Genomic DNA, 12,688 nt, shown 5'->3' with positions numbered 1-12,688 from the left:
CTCTCAAGAATTATTTTGAGATGGTCTGTATGTCTTCAGTATGTGTACGGTCTGCTTTTGTAATCATTTTTTCTTTCTTGGAAACAGAAAAATTATCTGTCTTCTGTCTATTCATCTATTAATTTGAAGATAGGTTTATTTCTCCTTGGTCATCAGTTAACCTAACATGATGAGTTTACAGCACATGTGCATTGGAAATAGTATCTTTGAAGATGTATAATATTTAAGGAAAGAATAAAAGGAAATATATATTGTGAATATTAATGAAACCAGCTGAAAATAGCGAAAGAAATTTGAAAGTTGGCTAAAGAATCTGAGTCTCTATATTACTAAATTTTATTACTATATTTTAAAGTACCTTTTTTATTGCTTGAAAATTTACAAAAGAAACCTTAGAAGAATACTGAAGAAATACCAAAGGACATTTATGTGGTAAACTACACTTTGTTGTATAATCAGCATGTAAAAACAGTTACGAGGCTCAAAGTCCTCACCCTGCAGTTTTCCTGCTTGCATAAAGAAAACTAAACCCTCTTTTATTACTAATTCATGAGTTTAAACTATTGTCATTTTTATCACATCTGCTATAGTAAACACTGAGAAATACAACAGGATGACTTATTTTTCACTTACTTCGAAGATCATAAATAACATTTCCAAGCAATTTATTAATATTCAAATCATGTTATAAATATGGATACTGAAACTTATTAATGATGTTGGAATTTCCATTTTACAGACAGGAAGTTATGCCCACAGGAAAGCAAAGAGGTGTGTGTAGGCTCATACAATAAATAGATGTCAACACTGGTATAAATTTTATGAATTAGAATTTTCTCAGTATTTAAATATGCCCCAACTTAAGAAAAATATCACTCTTATATTAAAATAATTTGAACTTATATGCCCATTAAAAGAATTCTTTAAAAAATATATATATTATATATATATAATTCTATTTTCTAAAATTCTAGCTTATTATGAACTTGTACATTTAAGCCTCATTTTCCTTTATATGGCTTCATCTCGTGGCATGAAAATTAAGCATAAGAGCTTCAAAGGCTTGGAATATTGGCTCTGTTATTTACTCTTTAACACTTAGTAAAGTAATAAAACTGAGTCTGTGGTTTCGTCTGTAAAAACAGGATAATACCTATCTTTACTTTATAAGGTAATTAAGAGCATTGACAGATGACTATGTGTAAATGGCATGATTAATACGTACTAGACAAATTTATCTATCATTATCCTAATTTTCCTTAAAATTATACATAAAATAAAGATGAGTGAAGATGGGATCTTAAAATTACATTTTTAAAGAGAAAAAAAAATACATGTGGCTTGCCAAATTCCATGTCTTATATTACATGTAACATAGAAGCTGTAACTTTAAAAAGCCCCCCTTTTTTTTTTAAGGAAAACAATGCAGGTAGAGATTTAATAACCTTTTCAGGGTCACATAATTAATTAGAGAGCAGACATGGATCTCCAGTCCAGGCCTCTTCTGACTATTGTTGAAACATACTGGACCACATCTTCATCTTGAATTAATCTTCAGTGGTTGAGCTAATTTTTAGCCTTTGCCTTTAAATTTGATGATGCAGACTCTTCCTTTCTACCTCACCGCTTTCCTATCAATTGACTGATAATCTTCTTTTAAATGTATTCAATTATATATATATATATATATATATATATATATATATATATACACACACACACACACATACATACACACACACACACATATATATTTTTTATTGCATTTTACGTTCTGGGGTACATGTAAAGAACATGCAGGATTGTTGCATAGGTACATATGTGGTAATGTGGTTTGCTGCCACCATCCCCATCACCTATATCTGGCATTTCTCCCCATGTTATCTCTCCCCAACTCCCCATCCCCTGCTGTCCCTGCCCTAGGTCCTCTCCACAGATCACAGTGTGTGCTGCTCCTCTCCCTGTGTCCATGTGTCCTCATTGTTCAACACCCGCCTATGAGTGAGAACATGTGGTGTTTGATTTTCTGTTCTTCTGTTAGTTTGCTGAGAATGATGGTTTCCAGGTTCATCCATGTCCCTACAAAGGACATTAACTCACTGTTTTTTATGGCTGCCTAGTATTGCATGGTGTATATGTGCCACATTTTCCCTGTCCAGTCTATCATCGATGGGCATTTGGGTTGGTTCCAAGTCTTTGCTATTGTAAACAGTGCTGCAGTGAACATTCGTGTGCATGTATCCTTATAAAAAAAACAATTTATAATCCTTTGGATATATATCCAGTAATGGAATTGCTGGGTCAAAAGGAATTTCCTTTTTTTTTTTTTTTTTGAGATGGGGTTTCACTCTTGTTACCCAGGCTGGAGTGCAATGGCGTGATCTCGGCTCACCGCAGCCTCCTGGGTTCAAGCAATTCTCATGCCTCAGCCTCCTGAGTAGCTGGGATTACAGGTGTGCGCCACCATGCCCAACTAATTTTTTGTATTTTTAGTAGAGACGGGGTTTCACCATGTTGACCAGGATGGTCTCGATCCCTTGACCTCGGGATCCACCTCCCTTGGCCTCCCAAAGTGCTGGGATTATAGGCTTGAGCCACTGTGTCCGGCTGGAATTTCTATTTCTAGGTCCTTGAGGAATTGCCACACTGTCTTTCACAATGGTTGAACTAATTTACACTCCCATGAACAGTGTAAAAGTGTTCTTATTTCTCCACATCGTCTCCAGCATCTGTTGTCTCCAGATGTTTTAATGATCGCCATTCTAACTGGTGTGAGATGGTATCTCAGTGTAGTTCTGATTTGCATTTCTCTTACGACCAGTGATGATGAGCATTTTTTCATATGTTTGTTGGCCTCATATATGTCTTCTTTTGTAAAGTGTCTGTTCATATCCTTTGCCCACTTTTGAACGGGTTTGTTTGTTTTTTTCTTGTAAATCTGTTCTTTGTAGATTTTGGATATGAGTCCTTTTTCAGATGGGTAGATTGCAAAAATTTTTTCCCATTCTGTTGGCTGCCGGTTCACTCTAATGATTGTTTCTTTTGCTGTACAGAAGCTGTGGAGTTTAGTTAGAACCCATCTTTCTATTTTGGCTTTTGTTGCCAATGCTTTTGGTGTTTTAATCATGAAGTCTTTGCCTATGCCTATGTCCTGAATGATTTTGCCTAGGTTTTCTTCTAAGGTTTTTATGGTGTTAGGTCTTATGCTTAATCCATCTGGAGTTAATTTTAGTGTAAGGTGTCAGGAAGGGGTCCAGTTTCTGCTTTCTGCACATGGCTAGCCAGTTTTCCCAACACCATTTATTGAATAATGAATCCTTTCTCCATTGCAAAAAGCCAAATCTTAAAGTGAAATTTGCATGACAATCTCATCTTTCAAGTGACAAAAAAAAAACTGCATGAAGAGTACCTACCTCACAAGAGTAGTATAAGGATTAAATGAAATAGTGTTTGCTTGCCTCAGCTTAGTGGTCTGTACATTGTTAAGTGTTCAATAAATCATAGTTGATGCTGAATGTGAAATCCTCCAGAGTTTCTCTAAAAATATTAAATGATTTTAGGATCTTCAGAAAATAGCAATGGCCATTTTTAATCCAATCGCCTGTGTGTCCCTTTCTGACCACATCATTCTTTCTCTACCAAAAGGCAACAACTATCCCAAATTGTATTATGGCTTTTAACATAATTTTATTTATACTTTTACCATATACACACGTGTGTATATGTATAAGTAAACTTATATGTAGTACATAAACTAAATATGTTATATTTTATATAAAATATATCATATTTTATATAAATATATAAACCAGAGTCAAATTTTAATTTTTAATATTTTACATAACTATTAAATAAAATTATTACTATTTCAAATATATATTAAATTTTATATATTATATGCATATATTAATATGCATGTGACATGTAATCTTGGAAAAATTTTTAATTTATTATAATTTTACATTTACACATGATGCACATAGACTTAAAAATCTGATGTTGCACAGTCCAGTCGATTCTCATTATTCATTGAAGTTGTGATCTATAAAGTCACCATGAACACTGAATCAGCAAATGCTGAACTGCCACACATAGTAGAAAACAAGGTTATATTTCTGTGAGACTCTGATCACATTTTCATCAACTAGTCAATACAAAAGCTTGTCTTATGTGTGTTTCTGTTTAAAGACACCTTACTTAATACATATTCCTGATTCACTGACAATGAAATTACAGCGAATAGTGCTGTAACTCATGTCTGGATGAAGCTTATCTAACACAATTGTTTTTTCTATCGGACACTTCACAGTTTTCTTGTACTAAGGAATACTAGACAGTGCTTCAGCATTACTCTTAGGGAACATTTTAAACAGCAAGATCACCAACAAAAAGCACAAAATGTGAAAAACATGGTGTTAGACTGTAGAAAGAATACTGGTTTACATTCTGAGAACTAAAACCAGAAGTCAGAGTCTTGCCTTGTTTGACCTCAGCTGGGAATGTAAGTGTTGCATAACAAATTTTTTTGCTATTTTGTGCATGTCAGAAAATGATTGTGAAAGTGCTGTGAATCACAAATTTCTGTGGATATGCAAATTCTCAAATATGGAATCACTCATAAGGATTGACCATATTTCATTTCTGAATATACGTGTGTATGTATCTATATTTATATGTAACCCATATGTAAGTATGTATAGAGATTTGGACTGTCTGCAGTTAGATGTCGTTATGCTCCTGTGAACATTCCTGTACTTTTCTCTCTTGGGGCGTTTGTACAAACCATTCTCTAGAGACGCTGGATAGGAACACCGGAAGATTTATTGTAGAAACTTACACTGATACCAACAGTGCATAAGAGTTCTTGCCACATATCCTGACCAATGCATAATTTTTAATTTTTTTCTAATGCAGTAGACATGAAAAATTTCATTGTGGTTTTAATTTACATTCTGTGAGTACTAATAATTTTGAGTATCTTTTCATGTAGTTAGAGCCATTCTGTTCTCTAAGTACCAGTTCTTGTATTTTACTAATTATGTTTACATCAAAGGAAAAAAGCTTCCAACTTGTCCTTCTAAAATCTGGAAGTTAATGCATTATATTTCTACTTCAGTAATTACTCTACAAATGTAAAATAAATTTTCACTTAAAGACTAAAATCAGCTATTATCATTTGCCAGTTGTATGGTAATTGGCAATTTAAAATGTAAAACAATACATAAAGAAAAATATGTAAATCACCCACAATCCTAACACTAGAGTATACTATTGTAGACATATTGGTGAATACTCTGCTATAGTTTCAGTTATATACATGTTTACATACACATTTTATCCAATTGAAAATGACAGTTTAAAGTTACATCAAAATTGCGTGTATAAATATGTCCTAAAAAATTTAATGAGTTCTAACTCATTAAATACTGCTAAATATTTTTACAATTGAATTATGGTTCTTTGGAATCACTTTTTGAATCACGGTGTGCAGTAGCTGTGTTTTCCTACACAGTATCCTCTTCTGGCCTATAAGGAGCATCCACAGTTTGGCATTTCTACAAAGTACTCCATTACCATTTCTAGGAATTTCTTTCAAGCTGCTTATGCCACTTTAAATTTTGACACTGATGTTCTTCATCTTACCAGAAAATATCAACAGAAGATGTTCAGTGAACAACATAACTTATATTCCTTCCTCTAATGGTCCACAAATGGTTTATTGACTGAAATATCAAGAGATTGAAATTGTTCAATAATGATCAGAAACAATCATTAAAATGTGCATACGCATAAGCCGTGACTCTGCCATTCCTGCCACCTTAGCAAAAATGATCATAAGATACCATCCAGTGTACAATGTCCTGATTTCAAAGATGTTAAAATGTGAAATCATGTGCTTCTTAGAATTGATGAAACAGCAAAGCCAGTAAATACTTACCTGTATATATGTGTATTCAGTGTGTGATATTTTAATGTATATACATTTAATAAAAATAAATATACTATATATAAGTACACTTCTAAGATCTGAATTTCTCACTTATTTGGATTTCTTTAAAAAGTCATAAATAGTTGTGTGATCAGTTTTAACAGTATTTCACTGGTTAATATTCTCTAAATTATTTCAAAAAAATTCAGGAATGTTTAGATCCTTACCTTGTCTCAATATTATGAGCTACTGAAATAAGTACTTTTCTTATAGTCTGATTTCTATTTGAACCATAGGAAAATAGTGTTTTGCTCCAAATTCCTCATTCTTCCAATGAATAATTTGGAAACATCTATAATATCGTTGCCTTCAAATAATATTTCTAATAATTTATTCAATATCTTTCTTTCCCATCAGATTCTAAGATAACAAGTCAATTATTGTATCCCAAATTCTCAGTATAGTTATTGACATATAATAGGGTAAATAAAAGATAAACCGATTAATAAATAGCTATAAATATTTGAGCTTGGAAAGAAAAAAAAACATTTCACCCATTAGGCCAACTGCTGTCATTTTATCTCTGTAAGTATGAAGTTTCAGGTTTTGTTTTGTAATAAAGTTAAAGAGGAAAAAATCAAAATAAAATGTTAGGACCACAGATATTTGTTTGAGGCAGACTTTTTTTTTTTTTTTTTTAACCAGTCCTTTCTAGACCAGGGCAGTAATGCAATGGCAAATGCTGGTAACAGTTATGATATACATGCCTGAAAAGAGATTGGCATTAGATGACAACTGAAATGAAAAGTAAAGGAAAGCAGTATTTGCTAAATGCATCTTGACTATGGTATATACAAGTAAATGATGAGGCCACGATTCAAATTCAAAAAAGGAATAAAAAAGAAACAGAAGCATCAGAAAAACTGAAACAAATGAAAATGTATAGTAATGGCATACACTCCCAGCCCTTTCCTTTGACTCCTCCAATTTTTCTATCTCAAACACACACACATGCACCTACATGCGTGTGCACATGCACCCACACAACTACATATTCACCACCTCTAAGTGTCAATCATCGCCATAGACATATTTTAATGCACAAATGTTCTTTCTTTAAAAATTTTAAACAACAATAGTTGACCTGCACATCAGCCTTCCAAAGATAATCAACCGTTTCACATTTCTCTAGATTCTGACCTGAAGGAAGATCACCTAAGAATTCTGATTTATATTCCCTATTAAATTCATGTTTTTCTAATGTACTTCATGTTCACTCTCTGAACTGTCAACTTTAAATTGTTCCTGCTTTGTTAAAGAAGTCAAGCTATTTTCTCAGATGCTACACAAATCATTCCTTTCAAAAGTTTCCTCGTCTTTAAATAAAAAACATATGATTAAGCACTTTTCTCCTCAATCTTTTCTGTTTTTGTATTACTTTTTTTCCACAGTTCGTCAATTTATTTCTCATGGTACTTTACTCTCTGTTTTCAGCATATGTCCTTGATTTTAATAATAATTTCATGCTTCAGGGTGTAAGGCATCACTCACATACTTCTGCATTTTCTCATCTACTACTTGTTTTGTTTTTCTTCATATAAAATGACATCTTATGGCCTCTTAACTGGTCCATTAGAAAACAGACCCAGAACCAATCAATTCCAAAATTTCCAATTCCAACATTGTCATCTCTTCCTTGGTAGTAACTCTTGAATTGATCAATAGTCAAGATCCAAGTCATACACACTCACTGGCTTCATGACTTTTTTCCTGTGCACAATTCTGTAATATATTAATGCAATTTGTATCTGTTGTGCCTTGTTTCTTTTATTTGTAATTACAATGAAGAAAAACAAAGTTAAAAGCATAGATTTACCTGTTGATAGATGTCCACTTGAACAGATTTCTTTGGATTATATGTGAAATCTTTAAGCCTAGTCACTATACCTTGAAGTGTGATATTTGAAGGCAATATAAAGGAATGGAGGTAGAGTAGATTTTGGATTATCTAAAGAAATAGAAAAACAAATTGTTACATGCATATCTGAATTCAATATGCCTAATCAGAGCCACTGCCTTTAAATCACCCCAATAATTTTGAAAATCTTTTAATAATTAGCAAAATTGAATATATCTTTTTGAATCCCATAACAGAATTTCTAAGATATGACTAAAATGACCAAACACATGAGAAAAAAATAAAATAGTATAAGATTTTAAATATCAGGTTTTATTTAAAAAAATAAAAGTGTAGATTACAAGCCTATATTTAAAAGGAAGAAAATTTATTAGTATTTACTGTCTTTCACTTAAATAATTACCTATATTCATTTAAAAAACTTTCTCTAAAATTCAATTAAATAAATTAAATATTCATTGAGAAAGAAAATTAAAATAAAAATATAATTATTAGAAATACTGTCAGTATTATAATAAGACAAACTGGGATTTAAGAAAGAAACAAAAATTATTTTAGAGGTCTTCTGATTTAGAATTCAAACTTCCTAATCAGATTGGTGTGATAGTAAAATATGCTAAATCTCTAATGCATCAAATACTCTTGTTCCAATTTAAATATGGTGCTGAATATATAGAATTTAGTACCTAAGAGTTTGTTTTGTTTGGACCAAGGCTTTCTTTGCCTAGCTCAAAACTAAAAAAAAAGTCAATATTTTCAATTAAATAACCAATGTCTGCCTTATATCCAGGGCCACCTATTCTAAAGTGCTGAACAAAGGCAACCCAATCACCAGGTCAAATGAGGTTTGTATGAGAGGACGAGGAAAGTATGATCTACATGCCAAGTCCATGAGAAATGGTGGGTAGGGACTAGAAAGAAGATGAGTAAAGAAGCTTAAGAGGCATGGATAAACTCTGAGAAATTCCTAAGGATGGAACTGAAGGTATAACTTGTGCTAGGAATGAAGAGTTCACACTAAATGGTTCTCCTAAGCCTAGGATAAGAGCAGTAAGAAGAGGCTTACACATCAGCTCTGGTCCTACCAAAAGCCTTCCGAGCCATCTGTGGCTTTTTAAAACTGAGTAATTCAAGAATAGCAGCTCCATCCCACCCCAAGTAACCAGCTCATCCAAAGGTAGACAACCTTTATATATTGAGAAAATGTATTTTCCATCTATTTCCTCTGGCAGGGAGAACTTCCCAGGCTTCAAGGCAAGGCCTCAGAAGAGAGACTGAGGCACATCTAAAAATTAGGTTCTGATATTCCAGTCTATGTGCTTAATTATACTCATAATTTATACAGGCTCCATGTGGCAGCCCTCCAAGAAAATAAAAATAGTTAACATAATTTATGCAGGCCAGCATAGGGACCAGACAAAAGAGATTTTGACAAGTCAAAATTCTATAGATTCACTAACATTTCCATAAAATTTCACAGCACCTTAAATAATTGGCCCATTTTCTCCCAGAAAGACTAACTCACATCCAGAGTTTCTTTCAACAAATGGATAAATAATCCAGGAAAACTCTGCTTGATAGTTATATCTATAGTAGTCTATGTTACATTCATTTCTTTAAATATATTAAACTATCATCACATATTTCATATACATTTATGCAGATACACTCATACGATGTATTTAGTAATCTTCAGTTTTAAAAATAAAAGTTAGTGTTTTAGTGGAAACATTATTTAAAGATGAGAAAACACAGAAGCAGAGAATAGTATAGTTGTTTCCAGGGACTAGAAGAGGAAAATGGGGAGGAATTACTAAAAAAAAAAAACAAAGATAAAATTATGCAGAATAGATCTTAGAGACATACTGTACAGCATACTACCTGTAGTTAACAATACTGTACACTTAAACCATGTAGTATAAGGGTAGATCTTATGTTGTGCTCTTTTCAAAAAATAATAATAATAAATAAAGAAGGCAGGAGCAAACTTTTGGGAATGTATGTATTTAAGGCATAGATCGTAGTAATGGTTTCACAGGTGTATGCTTATCTCCAAACTAACCAGGTTGTATACATTATGTACAGCTTTTTAATGTAAATCATATCCCATTAAAGTGGTTTAAAAGTTTTTTTTTAAAGGTAGTGTTTTAGAGTTTATGTGTCTGACTACAAAGCCTGTAGAAAACCAACAATCCTTAAGCCGAAGAAGTTTTCCTTCAGTTTGGAAAAACTGTTATTTAGAGGACTGCTTCCTGAAGTCCAAGTAGGCATAAAGCTTACTCCCTCTGTAAAAGTCGCTTTAATTATTATAGCCAGAGTAGGGCTTTGCTATCTGCTAGTTTTATTCCTCAGTAATTACATATATGCCATATGTTTTACGATGGGCTTTACTTATATAACAGGGTGCATTAAAAACAACAACAACAACAATGTTTTAGGGCTTTTCTTTTTTTCTAAAAATTCAAATAATTTATTTTCATAATCCCCTGAACTCCAAGGAGCTGGTATTTTGAATCATGCTTTATAGATGAGGGCATAAAGGATCAGAATTGCAACGTGACTTTTCTAAGCATAATGTCTTGTAGGTTACCAAACTGCTACCACAACTAGTATTTTTCTATTAGGGCCTTTGATGCTGATTCCACTTTAACATAACAATGTGAAAACTAACTCTTTCCGTGTAAAAGTATACTCCTTCAGTTTTATTTAGTTCTTGCACATGTCCATTCTGATGGTCTTGTCCATCATAATTCATATTCTTATCTTTGGAATTCAAAAACTACAACTATCCTTCAAAGTCTTTTGAAATTCATCATCTTTCCAGCTTATTTACATCTGTGCTTTCATAATGTTTCTGAGTGTATAGGCTCCAATATAATATCACTGTTAACAAGAGCGATTTGCAAGTGTTTTTCAACAATTTATGTGGTGGGATGGACTGAAGCCCAATAACTTTCCCTTTTCATCTAGAATCCATGTGGGTTGATTAGACGATGGAGAAAAATATGTAAGACACAGGAGTAATGAAATTATTAGAAGTTATTAGTGATGATCCATGGCTAGAGTATAGTGTTATACACAAGGCTCTTTCAGTCCCATAGAATATTAGAATGTTCCTTTATTTTGTGAATAATCTTTCTTCAACTTCCCAAACCTAAACCAACATTCCTCAATTCTATGAAGTCTTATCAATATTCCATGCCATCCAGAAGTTTACATTTCAAAATACAGTTCAGAAACAATGTACTCAGCAAACTAATTCCCAAATTCATCAATAGTTCTTAGAAGACTATCAGTTTCACTATAAATTCCTTGAGAAGCCCTATAGTTAAAGCAGGAATTTTTCTCTATATCCTACTTATAAAGTGGCCTATGTTTTCACCTAAATGAATTAATATGTTCTCAAAGAATAATTGTCTGCTTTTATCGCTATTTCCTTTTCTTCTGCAAAGGGATACAGCAACATCAAATTAATGTACAGTGTTTAAGTTTAGGTAATAATTTGCCCAATTTTACAACAGAAATTAAATTGAAGCAAATCTTTTCTTTTCCAACATGTAATTAAATTAAAATTGCACTCTAATCCTGAGAGGCTATTTTATTTTTCAAAGTGGACCATCTTTTAAATCCTATTGACTAATTTACCTTGACACCTAGACAAGAAAGCTATCAATAGTGCATACCCCACAAAATGTCAGTAATACAAAACCCACTTTTAGACTAAACTATTGCAGTAGTTAAATGATTCTGAGAATACTAATTGGCAACAAGGATCAAACTAACTGAAGATGCTTTATAATGGGCAAGTTAGAAAAAAATAACATAAACCAGTATGTAATTATCTATGAATAATTGGAAGTGGACCTCCCATATCAAACAATTCCCCTGATTTCTAATACAGGTTGAACATTCTCAAATCAAAAAATCAAAAAATTATGCTTCAAAATCCAAAACGTTTTTAGTTCCTATTTGGCATCACAAGTGAAAAATTTCACACCTGACCTGGTCTCAAGCATTTTGGATGAGATGTACTCAGACTGCAGAACTGTGTGAAAAAATAAAACAGTTATAATAAGTTGAATGTCAGCTACATCCATGGCTGGAGCCCCAGAACCTGTAACACTATCTTACATGACAAAAGATGTGTATAGATTAAGGATGTTGAGATAGAATCTTATCCTGGATTAACCAGGCAAGCCCCAAATGCAATCACATCTATCTTTATAACAAAAAGAGACAGGGGGAGTTCAGAGATAGACACACAGAAGGGAAGACACAGAGGAGATGGGATGTGAAGATGAAGGTCGAGCTGAAAGTTATGTGAACACAAGTCAAGGAATGTCAACTGCCCCTGGAAGCTAGAAGAGGCACGGAACAGAGTCTCCCACAGAGCCTTTTTAAGAAATGTGGGTCTTCACTTTGATGTCTAGAATGTGAGAATACATTTCTATTGTGTTAAGACACCAAGTTTGTAGTAGTTTGTTACGACTGCCCCAGGAAAGTAGTATAGTAGTATCGGTGACTTGTCTATAAAAGGCATTAACTATCAAAAAGTGGGTGAAGGATATGAACAGACACTTCGCAAAAGAAAACATTTATGCAGCCAACAAACGCATGGAAAAAAAGCTCATCATACTCATCATTAGAGAAATGCAAATCAAAACCACATTGAAATACCGTCTCATGACAGTTAGAATGGCGATCATTAAAAAAATCAGGAGACAGCAGATGCTGGAGACAATATGGAGAAATAGAAACACTTTTACATTGTTGGTGTGAGTGTAAATTAATTCAACCATGGTGGAAGATAGTGTGGCAATTCCTCAAGGATATAGAACTAG

At 33.0% G+C, this 12,688-nt stretch overlaps 1 protein-coding gene across 7 annotated transcripts in view; it reads right to left on the bottom strand.

Annotated features, from left to right (window-relative positions):
- Positions 1 to 12,688, bottom strand: part of SLC16A7 (solute carrier family 16 member 7) — a 187,421-nt gene that overhangs the window by 70,624 nt on the left and 104,109 nt on the right. For 5 of the 7 annotated variants that reach the window (XM_074402822.1, XM_074402818.1, XM_010337261.3 and 2 more), the window contains one exon: positions 7,806 to 7,937. The exons of 1 other annotated variant lie outside the window; for it this stretch is intronic. The gene's annotated coding sequence lies outside the window, so the exon portion shown is untranslated. Of the gene's footprint in view, positions 1 to 5,643; positions 5,724 to 7,805; positions 7,938 to 12,688 lie in introns of all 7 variants that reach the window. One more of the 7 variants, XM_074402819.1, reaches the window with a different exon arrangement.

This window comes from Saimiri boliviensis, chromosome 7 (assembly GCF_048565385.1).
Source record: "Saimiri boliviensis isolate mSaiBol1 chromosome 7, mSaiBol1.pri, whole genome shotgun sequence".
Lineage (NCBI taxonomy): Eukaryota > Metazoa > Chordata > Mammalia > Primates > Cebidae > Saimiri > Saimiri boliviensis.
The sequence above is the reverse complement of the archived record's forward strand: the minus strand, read 5'-3'. Positions and strand labels throughout refer to the sequence as shown.